The sequence below is a fragment of the Ochotona princeps genome, chromosome 2 (assembly GCF_030435755.1).
Source record: "Ochotona princeps isolate mOchPri1 chromosome 2, mOchPri1.hap1, whole genome shotgun sequence".
NCBI lineage: Eukaryota > Metazoa > Chordata > Mammalia > Lagomorpha > Ochotonidae > Ochotona > Ochotona princeps.
The window spans coordinates 123,177,186-123,191,754 of NC_080833.1; positions in this window are offsets into that span (position 1 = coordinate 123,177,186).

Consider the following 14,569-nt stretch of genomic DNA (forward strand, 5'->3'; position numbering starts at 1 on the left):
CCACATGGGAGATGCGGGCTGGACTAGATGTCATCACCCTCCACCTGCGGACACATAAGAAGCTATCACTGCTGTGCCTGCCTACCAAGGTAAAACCACAGTACTCACTAGCAAGTGTCAGAGCATGGGGAGGGCCTTGTGGGGCTGAAAAACTAGGTCTGGGGACAGATTCTGTAGGGGACTCATGGGCTCCCTGTAGGATTGCAGTATCCTTCAGTTTGCAAAAGAGCTACAGGTGGTAATAAGCCAAGCCAGGCATGACCATGGAATTGGGACATTCACGGGCGCTGGATTGGGAACAGACTAGGCTGGGCCAGGCTGCAGCACATGCCGGCGCACCAGGCCAGGGGCAGGCTAGACTGGGACGCAGTACCCACTATCACATGCAAAGCCTGGGACTTGGGGCCAGCTATGTCCAGCAGAGATCTAGCACTCACTGGTAGATGTGAGATCCAGGACTGAGAGTGGGTATGGTAGGAGAACCTGTGGAGCTCCCGTACCAGGGCACATTTCCCACTGGTAAGCTCCAGAACCCGGACTGGGGATGGGCCAGGCCAGGCAAGGCTGCAGCACTAGTGAGCATGTCTATGGATTGGGTCTTTGGGAAGGCCATGCTGGACAGGCCATAGCACCCACAGGCTCATGGGAGAGCCAGCACAAGGTGTAGACCCTGCCAGGTTAGGCAACTGCACCCCCAGTTCATATGAGAGCTAGAGCTTGGGGCAAGTCGGACTGGGCTAGGCTACAGGACCCACCAGCATGACTTGGGACTGGGGATGGCCTATGCCAGGCTAGGTCAGAGCATCTGCAGGTATAAGGTAAGATCCAGGGCTGGGAGTGAGTCTACAGGGAGAACTATGGGAACTCCTCTGCTAGGCTGCAGCGCCTGCTAGTGAGTGTGAGAGTCAAGGTGGAAGGTGAGAGGAAACACTGAACTGAGCAAGGCTGTTGTACCACTCAGCATTTGTGTGGGCTAGGTCCAGGGGTGGGCCAGACTGGGTTAATCTCAGCACCTGCTTCTGCTTGCAAGAGCCACAGTGGGTGCGGTATGAGTGGCGCTAGGCTGCAGCACTAGCTGGTCCATATGAGAGTTAGGTCTGGGGGTGGGCCAGGTGGGACTGAGGTGTTGCACCTGCCAATGAGAGCCAGAATGTGTGCACGCTAGTTGGGCAGGGCCACAGTGCCCACTAGTGATGGGTCAGGAGCAGGCCATGTCAGACTGGGCCAAACATCCACTGGTGTGCACAAGATCCATAGCTAGGAGCTGGCCTGATAAGGGATAATGGAACTCCCCTGTTGGGCTGCAGCTCCTGCTGGTGAGCACAAGAGCCAGGGATGGGGGCAACCCAGGCTGGGCTACAGTACCCCTTGGTATACGTGTGGGCTGGGTTTGGAGGTGGGTCAGTCTGAGCCAGTCTGCAGAACCCACTTTCGTGTACAAGAGCCAGGATGGGGTACAGTCCAGGCCAGGTTGAGCTGCGTGTTGCCCAACACCTACCAGTTCACATGAGGACTGGGGGTGGGACCTGGCCAAGCTGGGCAAGGCTATGGCACCTGACAGTGTAAGTTGGCACTGAGGGTAGACCAAGCAGAGCTGGGCTTCATCACCTACTGGTCAATGCCAAGATGGGGCAGGCCATGTCAGACTGAGCCACAAGACCCACCAGCATGCACAAGACCCAGGGATGGGAATGAGCCTGATAGGAGAGTTTTATATACCCTTTTACCAGGTCACTGCTTCCACTGGTGAGCATCAGATCCTGGACTGGGGACAGACCAGTCCAGGTAGCGATGCAACACCCATCAGCTTGTGTTGTGGAATGGATCTGGGGAAAGGCCAGGTTGGGCTAGGCTGCTGTACCTCCTGGAGTAGGCAAGAGCCAGAGTGAGTGCAGGCTACCCAGGCTTCACCATAACATTTGCTGGCAAGAACCATGACTAGGTGCAAGTCACGTAGGATAGACCTCCGCACCCCTTGGCTAGTGCAAGATCTAGGGCTGGGAGCAGGCCTGGTAGAGGATTTATGTACTCTCCCCTATAGGCTGCATTTCCCACTGGTGAGCATGAAAGCCAGGGCTGGGGACAGGCCATGCTGGACAAGGCAGCACCTGTCAGCATACATGTGGGTCAGGTCTGGAGGTATGGCAGGCTTAGTTAAGCCACGGCCCCCATAAGGTATGTACAAGAGCCAGGTGGGATGTGGGATGGGCTCGGCTAGTCTGCAGCACATGCCAGTATATGCCAGCACATGCCAAAACTGGAGTGGAGACAGACCTGGGAGAGGTTATTGGTGATCATCCCAACTAGACCACAGCATTGACTGGTATGTGTGAGGACTGGTCCTTTGATAGCTTAGGCTGTCCTAGGCCGCAGCACCTGTGGTGCACATGAGAGTCGGGGTTGGGGGCAGAAACTGACCAGGCAGCTGTACCTACCAATATGTGCACTGGCTGGTACAGCTGATGGACTGAATCTGGCCTTGCACTGGCTGGTGCACACATGAGTCTGGTCTGAGGTCACCCTAGGCAAGGTTTCTTTGGGGCCTCCCTAACTAGACTGTTGGACTCAAATCCTGGCCACAGGGAAAATCACAGGCTATGTAGTCCAAACTTGGAGTGTACATATTGGGTCTGGGTAGTTTGACAACATGGAGCAACCCCCTCACCCCTGCAATACCAGAGGAAAAAATAAGAAACATTCATTCTACCCACCTTCCTCCAAACCTTCACCCTTCCCACCCTAGTCTGAGGCCCACACAGGGTGTGTCCCTCTCAAACTATGTGAACAATACTAAAAAGAAAATATAAAAAGTGCTTCTTCATCTCCTTTGCTCATTTCTCAACTGGACTGTTTTTGGCTATTGTTGAGTTTCTTGAGTTCTTTATAGATCCTGGATATTAGCCCTCTATCGGTTGTACATTTTGCAAATGTGTTCTCCCATTTTGTTGGCTGCCACTTCACTCTGCTGATGGTTTCTTTTGCAGTGCGGAAGCTTCTTAGCTTGATATAATCCCATCTGTTTAGTTTAGCTGTGGTTCCTGTGCTTCCGGAGTCTTCCACAAAGGTTATGCTTATGTCTTGCAGAGTTCCCTAACATTTCCCTCAAGTAACTTCTGTATAAAGTGAAAGCTAGGGGCCTTGTTTCTTCCTTCGGCAAGCATATATCCAATTTTCCCAGAACCACTTGTTTAAAAGAATGTCCTTTCTCTACAGATTGGTTTTGCTTCACTTGTCAAAAAATTAGTTGGCTGTAGACGTGTGGGTTTCTTCCTGAGATTTCTGTTCTGTCCCAATGGTTTGCATGTCTGTTTTTGTGCCAAGCTCTTTTGATTACAACTTCCCTATAGTACATCTTGAAGTCGGCTATTATGATACCTCCAGTTTTGGTTTTGTTGTTGAAGATTATTTTAGCTTTTCTGGGGCTTTTGTGTTCCCGTATGAATTTTAGCAGCGTTCTTTCTATATCTGAGAAGAATATCCCGAGTATCTTGAGTGCTATTGCATTTAATCTGTCAATTTTTTTTTAAAGATTTATTTATTTTTATTGGAAAGTCAGATTCACAGAGAGAAGCAGAGACAGAGAGAAAGATCTTCTGTCTGCTAGTTCACTCCCCAAGTGACCACAATGGCCAGAGCTGAGCCAACCAAAAGCCAGCAGCGAGGAGCTTCTTAGAGGAGGAGGAAGAAGAAAGCAAGGGGGAAGAAGATGTGTAAAACAGGCAATGTGAACTTCCCTGGGCAAGCCCCCTGGAGTCGCCTTAGGGCAGGGCTAGAGTTTGTGCCCGCCATCAGGGATCAGAATTACGATAAGAGCAGCCACACAGGCACTGTAGAGCTAACGCACCACCCTCGCCCTTCTCCCCCTACCTCCCTTTTTACCTTCATTATGGAGGTGAAGGCAGCAAAATAACCACTTTCTTTCTTTTTTAAAAGATATATTTTATTTTTATTACAAAGTCAGATATACAGAGAGGAAGATCTTCCGTCCAATGATTTCACTCCCCAAGTGAGCCGCAACGGGCCGGGGCTGCGCCAATCCGAAGCCGGGAACCAGGAACCTCTTCCAGGTCTCCCACGCGGCTGCAGGGTTCCAAAGCATTGGGCCGTCCTCGACTGCTTTCCCAGGCCACAAGCAGGGAGCTGGATGGGAAGTGGAGCTGCCAGGATTAGAACCAGCGCCCATATGGGATCCTGGGGCGCATTCAAGGCGAGGACTTTAGCCGCTAGGCCACGCCGCCGGGCCCAAAATGACCACTTTCTGAGCCTGCTTTTCAGCTGGTGGGTCCTAATCTTGGCCAGTGAGACACAGCAGAAGTCATGGAGACGCTGGGAGAGAACAGGTAGCAAGCACATTAGGGAAACTATTTGCCTACATGGTAAAGGAAATGGATGGGTGGGAGCCAGGGCAGTGGCAGCTCTGCCAGCACCCTGAGACAACAAGCAGAAGTGCTGAGGGGTCAAGCTGAAGGACGCAAGCAGGCAAAGTCTCTCGATGCATTTCCGATTTTATTCCTGGAGCATTTATAGTTTTTTTTTTTCTTCCCTTCACAAAAGGAGTAGAGATGAGAGCTTGAAAGTTTCCACAGTCAACCTTGTCACCCACCTGGCCTGCAGTCTACGCAGCATGCTAACTCAGTTCTGAGTTCTTGCAGCATCCCTTTGCTTGGTCCAAAATCTACTGTGCAGATATGGCTGAGCTCCTGGGAGGAGCCTAGCGGTCAGAACTCTGCACTTCTTTGGGCGTCCTCAAGATATACCCATTCTCCCCAATGCTAACGAGAGAATATTTTATACTTGATTATTGGAGAGAGAAGCAGAGGCTTGACATGCTGAGTAATCCCTCCTCATTATACCTCAGCTCATTTATTTGCTGCTTCTGTCACTCAAGTCCCTGAACAGCTGTGCCCTGTTTAGACTCTTGATTAAAGTCCCATATTTATTGAAGTCACAGATTTACATGTACTTAATTCATCCGAAAGGGATGAACATAATTCTATCCAGTAAAAAAAAAAAAAAAAAAAACGATAGGGCCCGGCAGTGTGGCCTAGCGGCTCAAGTCCTCGTCTTGAACGCCCTGGGATCCCATATGGGCACCAGTTCTAATCCCAGCAGCTCCACTTCCCATCCAGCTCCCTGCCTGTGGCCTGGGAAAGCAGTCGAGGACAGCCCAATGCTTTGGGACCCTGCACCCCTGCGTGGGAGACCTGGAAGACGTTCCTGGTTCCCGGCTTTGAATTGGTGCAGCACCGGCCGTTGCGCTCACTTGGGGAGTGAATCATCGCACGGAAGATCTTCCTCTCTGTCTCTCCTCCTCTCAGTATATCTGACTTTGTAATAAAAAATAAATAAATCTTAAAAAAAAAAGATAATCGCAATGTTTAGGGCTCTTGAATTACCTTATAAATTTATATCTCCTTAAATGCTCTTTGAACTAGTTTTAGTATCTTTTCAGTTTTCTCATTAAATAATGTATTGCTTTTATATTGGTGTGAAAATCATGATTAATTTTTGAAAATTCCATTAGAACCCAGTTTAACAGAGGCAGTTCTCAAACCTCACTATTCAAACCAGCACGGTTTCTGGTGCTTTTTCTGTCCTTGATTCTACCTGCTTTTTCTTCTGAACGGTTCTCACAAATGCACAGATTTATTTATTTGTTAGCATCTCTGTACTAGCGAGAACACTGGCTTGTTGAAAAAGGCATCTCTCTCTCTCTCTCTCTCCCTTCACTGTAGTATTTCTAGCTGTCTATGGAATGGACCAACAGATGGAAGATTCACTTTCTTTTAAATTATTATTAATTTTTATTTTTGATGATTTTCACATGGTTGATTAGGGTGATTGGGGTCAAGGGTTACAGGAAGGTGGGTGAGACCATTTCCACATCCTCTTGTTTTCATTCCTGCATCTGGGAGAAGGGGCGGAGACAAGGAGAAAAGCCACACAAAGAATCCCAAACTCCTCTGTACCCTGGGATGGAGAACAGCCACCTGACATTATCCCAGAGTCCCCAATGTGGGGCATGCTCTGAGGGTCCTGCTCATGAGGTTTTGGTAGTTCAACATTTTCAAAGTACTGCTGATCTCACCATTCCAAGCATGGTGAAATCTCTCCAGAATCCACAGGTTGACAGCCCTCCTTAGAGTCTCTGTTTGCCCAGGTATTCACTGCTGATACTTGGCTGGGGTAGTTGATTGATTTGTTCTGTCCTCATCCTCTTACATGTGTGGCTAGACCCCAAGTGGCTGGACCATCATCTGCTGCCTTGCAGACAGATTAGCAGGCAGCTGGGTCCTAAGTGCACCATGTCTGGGACTGAAGCAGTTATCCCAAGTGGTGCATTAACCCGCTATGCCACAATGCCTGCTCCAACCCAAGTTCTAATTGAGAAAGAGCTAGATTAGTCAATAGCGCTGTGTGAAAAGAGGATTGTGAAACATCCGCAGTGAAGAATCTGCTTCTTGGCCAGTAAACATTAAAAATAAATAAACAGGGCCTGGTGCGATAGTGTAATGGTTAAAGTCCTCACCTTGCACGCGCCGGGATCCCATATGGTCACCGGTTCTAATCCCGGTGGCCCCGCTTCCCATCCAGCTCCCTGCTTGTGGCCTGGAAAAGCAGTCGAGGATGGTCCAAGGCCTTGGGACCCTGCACCCACGTGGGAGACCCAGAAGAGGCTCCTGGTTCCTGGCTCCTGCCTTCGGATTGGCTCAGCTCCAGCCGTTGCGGCCGCTTGGGGAGTGAACCATCAAATGGAAGATCTTCCTCTCTGTCTCTCCTCCTCTCTGTCTCTCCGTTTTTCCAATAAAAATAAATAAATCTTTTTTAAAAAATAAGTAAATAATCAAGAAAATCACAAAGACCGGGAACGGCATGACGACTCAAGTGGCTAATCCTCTGCCTGTAAGTGCTGGCATCCCGTATGGATGCTGGTTCATGTCCTGGCTGCTCCATGCCCACCCAGCTCCCTGCTTGTGGCCTGGGAAAGCAGTGGAGGACGGCCCAAAGCCTTGGGATCCTGCAGTCGCATGGGAGACCTGGAAGAAGCTCCTGGCTTCAGATTGGCTCAGTTCTGGTGGTTACAGCCACTTGGAGAGTGAAGCAGGCGAAAGAGCTTTCTCTCTCTCCACTCTGTAAATCTGACTTTCCAATAAAGATGAATAAATATTTAAAAAAAAAAAATCACACGGAAGGGAACGCTGTAAGGCCATGAGAACAAAGGCTGGACTGTGGTGCGCCTGGATCAGGTGCCAGAGCAGCTCAGTTCGCTGAAGCTCGTCTGCTCCCCCTGGTGGCGAGCACGCGGCGATGTCTCCTCGGCTGCCCGCGCAGTGGGATGCGCGCTGTGGGAAGGTGAGCCGGTCTTCATTTGTCTTCATTTTGACAACTATGGCTGGATTGATGAATGAAAGCAAAGGCTGTGCCCTCTCCATACAACAAGATGTTTTTTAGCCATAGAAAGTAATGACGTCTACATATGTACTACAACATAAATGAGCTATGAAAACATGCTCAATGAAACAGGACAAAAATAAAGGGCCGCTCATTACACAATTGCATTTGCATCCAGAATAGGAAGATCCACATGTTAAGGAGGTGTCCTAGGGGTTGGAAATAGAAAGGAATGAGGAATGACTGCGAATGGCTGTGGCGTTACTTTTGGAGTTGGTACAAGAATTCAGGAATTACCGGTCATGGTTGTGCAGCCTAAAGAATATGCCAACACCCAGTGAAATGGGCACTTGAAGTCATGAATTGGGACCTGTGTGGTGGCTTAGTGGATAAAACCGCTGCCTGTGATGCCAGCATCCAACGTGGGCACTGGTCAGAGTTCTGGCTACTCCACTTCCAATCCAGCTCTCAGCTAATGGCCCAGGAAAAACAACAGAAGATGGACCAGATGCCTAGGGTCCCGTCACATATGTGGGAGACCCGGAAGAAGCTCCTGGCTCCTGGCTGCTGGCTGTTGAAGCAGCAGATGGAAGATATTTTCTCTCTCTCACTTTTTCTGTCTCCCGGTTCCTCCCCTCTTTCTCTGTTACTCTTTCAATAAATAAATCTTTAAAAATCTACTTTTGGGCCTGGCACTGTAGCCTAGTGGCTAAAGTCCTTGCCTTGCACGCACCAGGATCCCATATGGGTGCCGCTCCCGGCGGCCCCGCTTCCCATCCAGTGCCCTGCTTGTGGCCTAGAAAGGCAGTTAAGGACGGCCCCAAAGCCTTGGGACCCTGCACCCGCGTGGGAGACCGGGAAGAGGCTCTGGACTCTTGCTTTTGTATCAGCTTAGCTCCGGCTATTGCAGCCACTTGGAGGAGATTGAATCAGTGGATGGAAGATCTTCCTCTCTGTCTCTCCTCCTCTCTGTATATCCGGCTTTCCAATAAAAATGAAATAAATCTTTTTTTTTTTTTTAGCTGATTTTTTTTATTTTTAATTAATATTTAGCATTATATGACAGTTTCATAGGCTTTGGGGAAATAAATCTTTAAAAAGTCTATTTCATGGCATGTGAATTATTCTCAATAAGAAATGTCATGACTCAAGAGTGTATGGACAGGTGCTCATGCAGGGTGTTTGGCCTTCAGTGAAGCCCTGGCATCCCACTTGGGAACAGCTCGCGTACATTTCTGAGTCAGCTTCCCACTTGGAGCTTCTTGCTAACGGAGACTGTAACAGGCAGCTCAGACTGGACACATGTTTTCCTGCCACAGTGTCATGGTACACATGAGTTGGGTGCCAGGTACCTGGCTTCACCCCCCTAGGTCCCTGTGGGCATTATGGGGAGTGAATCAACAGGTGGAAGTACTTCTCCAGCTCTTTGTACGTTTCTCAAGAAAATAATTAAATACATAATGTCAGGCTTGAGGAAAATGAAGTCTAACTGGGTATAGTTACAAAGACAGCATGAGAAATTGCTGTAAAATGCATGTAAAATCAAAGTGGCCAGCCTTACTATTTTCAAGGAGAAATGTTTGCAAGGCTCTGCTGCCCTTTCTGAAGTATTTCTCTGAATATTCTGGGGTCTGCAGCTGTGTGGATCCTGTAGCGTGTTTCTCCTTTGCAAAGTTAAAAGCATTCTTTGGCATAGGTGTTTAGCCTAGAAGCTAAGATGCCTGCATCTAATAGGATGCAGGCATCCTGGGCCTGGTTAATGCCAAATTTGTGTTAACTATACCAGTGTGCCAGCATAGTTGCCTATCATAGTTCCCTTCCTTCCTTCCTTCCTTCCTCTTTCCTTCCTTCCTTCCTTTCTTTCCTTCTTCTTAGATAAGTGGGAGGGCAGGGAATGTTGGGCTGGGACACACTACCCTGGCACTCGGGCGCAGGGGCTGCAAGTTGCCTGGGGAAGGGGTCTGGGGATGTATCTTAGTGGGAGCAGCCCACGGCATGTTTGACAGGAAAGGAATGACTTCTGGGGTCTTCCATAGGCTGGGCCACTGCACTCACATGTCGATGAGGGAACTGAAATGGAATGCTTGGGCGGGGTGGGGAGGAACCAGAGATCATGCCCTGGTCAGGACAAGGCCCACATGCAACACCTGGGCTGCGCTAAACAGTATAGCCTGCTGCCCTCTGGCACTCACAAAAGCTGGGCGAGGCTACAGTACCTGGCTGTGAGTGCCAGAGCAGGGGGTGGGCCCCAGCACTCACCAGCATGCAAGAGAATCTGATCTGGGGGCAGACTGTAGAGGACTTGCAAGCTAACTTCTGTGGGTCTGCAGCATCCTTGGGTTTGTGTAGAGCTGGGGGTGGGCATATACTGAGTCAGGCTGAGTCCACCTGACACTCCTGGGAGCTGGCGCTGGGAGGAGGCAGGGCTGGGCCAGGATGCAGCACCTGTCCACACATGCAAAGGCCAGGGCTGAGGGCAGGCCATGCCAAGCAGCTCCATGGCAGCAGCCGGTACATGTGAGATCCTGTGCCTGGTAGGGAAACTTGGACAACTCCTGCAAGGCTGCAGCTCCTACTGGGAATCATAGCAGCTGGCATTGAGAGAAGGCCAGGCTGTAGCACCCACCCAGGACAGGGTGTTGGCCATGCCCAGCTGGGCTAGGCTGCAATACCTGTCAGTGAGTGCCAGGACTGGGGTGCTGGTCATGTAAGTCTGGGGAGCAGTACCTGCTGGCATCCATGACATCCAGGGCTGAGAGTGGTCCTCATAGGGGAATTTGGGGAACTGCCTGCTAGGTTGCAGCTCCCATTGAAGAATATGAGAGCTGGAGCTGGGAGCAGGCCAGGCCAGGCTGGACTGAAACACCCATCAGCATATGTGTGAGCCACATCTTTGTGGGGAGGTTGGGCTGGGCCAATCCATAGCACACACTGGCATGAGCCAGCATGAGCAAGAGGTGCAGGCAAAGCTAGGTTGGACCACAGCACCCGCTGGCTCACATGAAGGCTGCGGGTAGGCCTAGTTGGGACTGGGAGCAGGCCTGGTTGAGCTAGAATGTAGCACCTGTTAGTGGATGAAGAGCCTAGTGGTGGGTCATTTCAGAGTGGGCCACAGCAGCTGATAGCCTGCATTAGACCCAGGGCTGGGAGTGGGCCTGCTAGGGGAACTCTGTGGACTCCATCATTGGGCTATGGCTTCCACTGGTAAGCATGAGAGCTGGGACTAGGAGTGGGTCAGTGTGGGGGCAAGCTTGCTGGGCTAGGCTGCTTCACCTGCCAGTATACACGAGAATCAGAATGGGTAGAGGCCAGCCGGGCTAGACCATAGCACCAGCTGATAAATGGTGATATTGGGTGCAAGTCATTGTCAGGCTGGACTGCTGGACCCCCCCTGGCAGGCACAAGATCTAGGGCAGGGGAACTGTGAGTATTTCCTGCTGGACTCGCAGCTCCCGCTGGTGAGCGTGAGAACCAGGACTGGGTGCAGGCCAGACTGGACAAGGCAGCAGCACCTGTCAGCATATGTGTGGGCTGGGTCTGGGGGCAGTTTGGGCTGAGCTAAGCCACTGTACCCATAGGTGTACATGGGAGCAAGATAAGATGTGGGATGGACCAGGCTAGGTTGCAGCATATGCTTGCACATGCAAAAATTGCGGCTGGGGACAGGCATGGTAGGGGTTATTGGGATTGCCTCGACTAGGCCACGGAACCTGCTGGCGTGTGTGAAGATTGGGCTTAGGGCAGGCTGGGGTGGGTTAGGCTACAGCACCTATCAACTGATTAGGCAGTTGCACCTACTGGTATTTGCATTGGCTGGGGCAGGACAGAACCTGATCCTGCACTGGCTGGTGCACACCCAGTCACATCTCAGGTCACCACAGACAAGGCTGCTCGGTGAGTTCCTCAACTAGACTATTGGACTGGGCCTCAGTTGCTGATGCCTCTGCAGTGGTCAGTCTGTCCAGTTGCACACAGCGGACAAGACAGCCAGCTCATTTATGCCAGCAGAGGACATCAAATGCATTGTCAGAACATGGAAAGCAGAACAGGTTGGACTATTCTCCTGGCCAAGCTTTACAGCATGTCCCTAGGTAGTCTTGGTCAGCCAACAGACTTTCTTCCAGCAGACTTTCAACAAGATTGAGAGAAAGATTCTCTCAACCCTGGAGCAATGAAACCAGCAATGTCTAGGAACTATCAAAACCACTCAAGTGACACCTTAGGAGTACTGTTGCCCACACCAATGACTGTCGCCCATCTCCAGGTGCTGATATGGTTTGACAGCAAGGAGTGATCCCTTTTCTTTCCCGGCTGCAGCCATAGGAGAAAAAAAAGTACCCCACCCTAATCAGAGACCAGCATGGGCATGCATCCCCCTCTCAACTACATAAAAATATTAAAAATAAAATAGAAGTAAAAATCAAACAAGAAAGTAAAAGAAAAGATGCCAGCATCCTATATGAGAGCACCTGAATTCAGGCTCTTGGCTCCAGCCTCCTGCTCATACAGATCGTAGGATGCAGCGATGATGGGCCAGGTAGTCGGGTCCTTGCCACCCCTGTGGGAGATCTGGATTTAGTTCTTTTCCATTCATTGGGAAGAAAGCCAATGAGTAGGGGTCTCTCTCTCTCTCTCGAACTATAATTAAATAATATTATAAATAAAGCAAAACTATATTTTCCAGAGACTGAAGAACAGGTGACAGAGTGGTTGGTGGGGGAAATCGGAAAACATTGGAAAAGGCTATAAATATGTGAGAATAACTTACGGGGATTTAACATGCAGCATGGGTACTCGCGACTAAGTGGCCTTGGTCCACACTAGCTCCATGCAAACAGTAGTTGATTGTTCATTTGGTCATAGCAATACGTTCACACTGTAGACATACGTCAGGTTATCACAATCTACATTTTAAATGTTTACAATTTTTGTCACTTTCACCTCAATAAATCTGGGGTGGGGGACAGGAATGAACCTGATTCCATCATCTACGATGGGAAATAAGTGAGTTCTGATAGCCAAGCCCAGTGAAAGGCAGCATTTCCTTATGTGCCCTTCTGGCCTCAAGGGCTGATGACTACCTCTTGGTCCTACCTGGTGCCAGCTGTCATGTTCTTGGTTTGGCACCTGCGCAGTGGTGATTACAGAGCAAACTTGAAGCAGTGGTCAACTGCTGGAGCTCAAAGACCTGAACTCAGTCTTCAGGTAGCAGTAGCCAACTTCCAGATTCCAGACTCATTCACTTCAGTTTCCCAAACTACTCACCGAGCAAGGCTAATAGACGTGGGAAGAAAAGGATTAGAAAGGGTGCATTATTCCTTTTTTGATTAACTAAAACATCCATGTAAAGCTACTTGGGAAAGAAAAGTTTCATTTAAGCTTAGATCAGGGAGCCCAGCTGTGTGATGTGTTTGTTGCTAATGGCAGTGCAGAGTAACAATTAAATGGTGAGCCAGGAAGGAGAGAGAGAGCACCTAGGCCAACCCCAAATTAAAAGAAAAATCAACATTCACATGAGAATCAGACTGCCAGAGTCTGGGGAGACAAGTCCTACCATACTCACAACAGATGTGACATACACGCTAGTGTTTATGGGGACAAGTTCATTAGCTACCGGGTTTTTTATATTGTACAGCCACGAGAATCCAATGCAAGTATCTATTTCTACTGCAAAGCCCAGTATCTAAATATTTCCAAGTGTCCCTGAGAGATTGTGATTTTTAGTAACTGATCATCTCGCTGAATCACACGTTTCAGTTATAGTCACTTTCGGGTGATGTTGTCTCCTATTGCTCTTCATTTAGGTAATAACTCTCCTGAACTTGTGAACTTCATGTGTGTGAAAAACGCGAGTGGTGATGACAGAAGTGAAGAGGCAATGAAGACGTTTAAGGAAGCGATAGTGCCTGCGATTTGAACAATCTGTATAGGTATTTGGATAGATCTGTCTTGGATTTAATTAAAGTCAGTTACTGATTGCTTGCTAGCAAATCATCACAAAGCTTAGTTCATTGAAACAGTATCGATCACATTCTATGCACGAACCTGCACGCTGGGCAGGTTGGCTCCCGTGGCAGCTGCAGTCACGCCTTGCATGTTGAGGTCTTGAATCATCTGAAAGCGTTCGTCACCAGCATCCGGTGCTGGCTGTTCTCAGGGACCTCAGCTGAAACTGGAGGGCCAATGTGCTTCTAGGTGGAGTCTGCCTGTGACCTGGTTTTCTCATAGCATGGCACTTTGTTCTAGGAGTGTTCATTGCAAGAGAACAAGGTAGGATGGAAAGTGTTTTTATTAGTTAGCCTAGGACATCACCTCTGTGTAATTCCGTTGGTTGAGACAGAGTCCACTCAGGTCAGGGGAAAGGCATACTGACTTTACCATTAGATAGGAGGAGTGTCAATATCATGCTTCAAGATGAGCTTGTGGGCTGGACTATGTTTTGGGGGCCATCTGCTAACAATTCAGGCTATTACACCAGTCCCAAACTCAGAGATCCAAAAGATCAATTCATGGTTTTTTCACAATCTCTTGAGTTCACTGGGTGGGCTTTCTAGTCTTGCTCCGGCTCATTCACGACGGAATTTCATCACACATTAACGGGTGGCTGGGCTTCCCTCTCCCAGAGTTTTCACAGCGTGGCAGTCTCAGGAAACATTCAGGGGAAAAAGCAGAAACTGCAAAGATGTTTGTAGTACAGATCCAGAACTCACACATCTTTTCTGTTTCATTCTACAGGTTGGAACAAATTATCGGGAAATCCATTTTCAAGAGGTGAGGAAACAGGGTCCATTTCTTGATGAAATGAGCCGAAGGCTACCACTGCCAGTTTTTCAATCAAGTCCACATCACCTTTTACCACTGTTACATTCTTCCCACATACAAACAAGCTCAGCCCTTGCTCTCCATGTCTCACACTGCTATGGAACTAGACTTGGGTTTCCAGTGCAGCGTTTCACCTTCAAAATCCTGTGTAGGTGTGGGTGAGGTTGTTTGGGTGTCATCTTTAGATTCTTCTATTATATAACTTCTTTGGATTTGGGAACACATGAATTGAAAGAAGTTGTCTGCTACTTCATTCCCCATCCCTGTCCAGCATGCAGTGGTGACACAGGGACGGGATGATTACAAACTACACTCCCACCCCCCAAAAATAGGGTGTTAGAGATTCTCAGAAGTT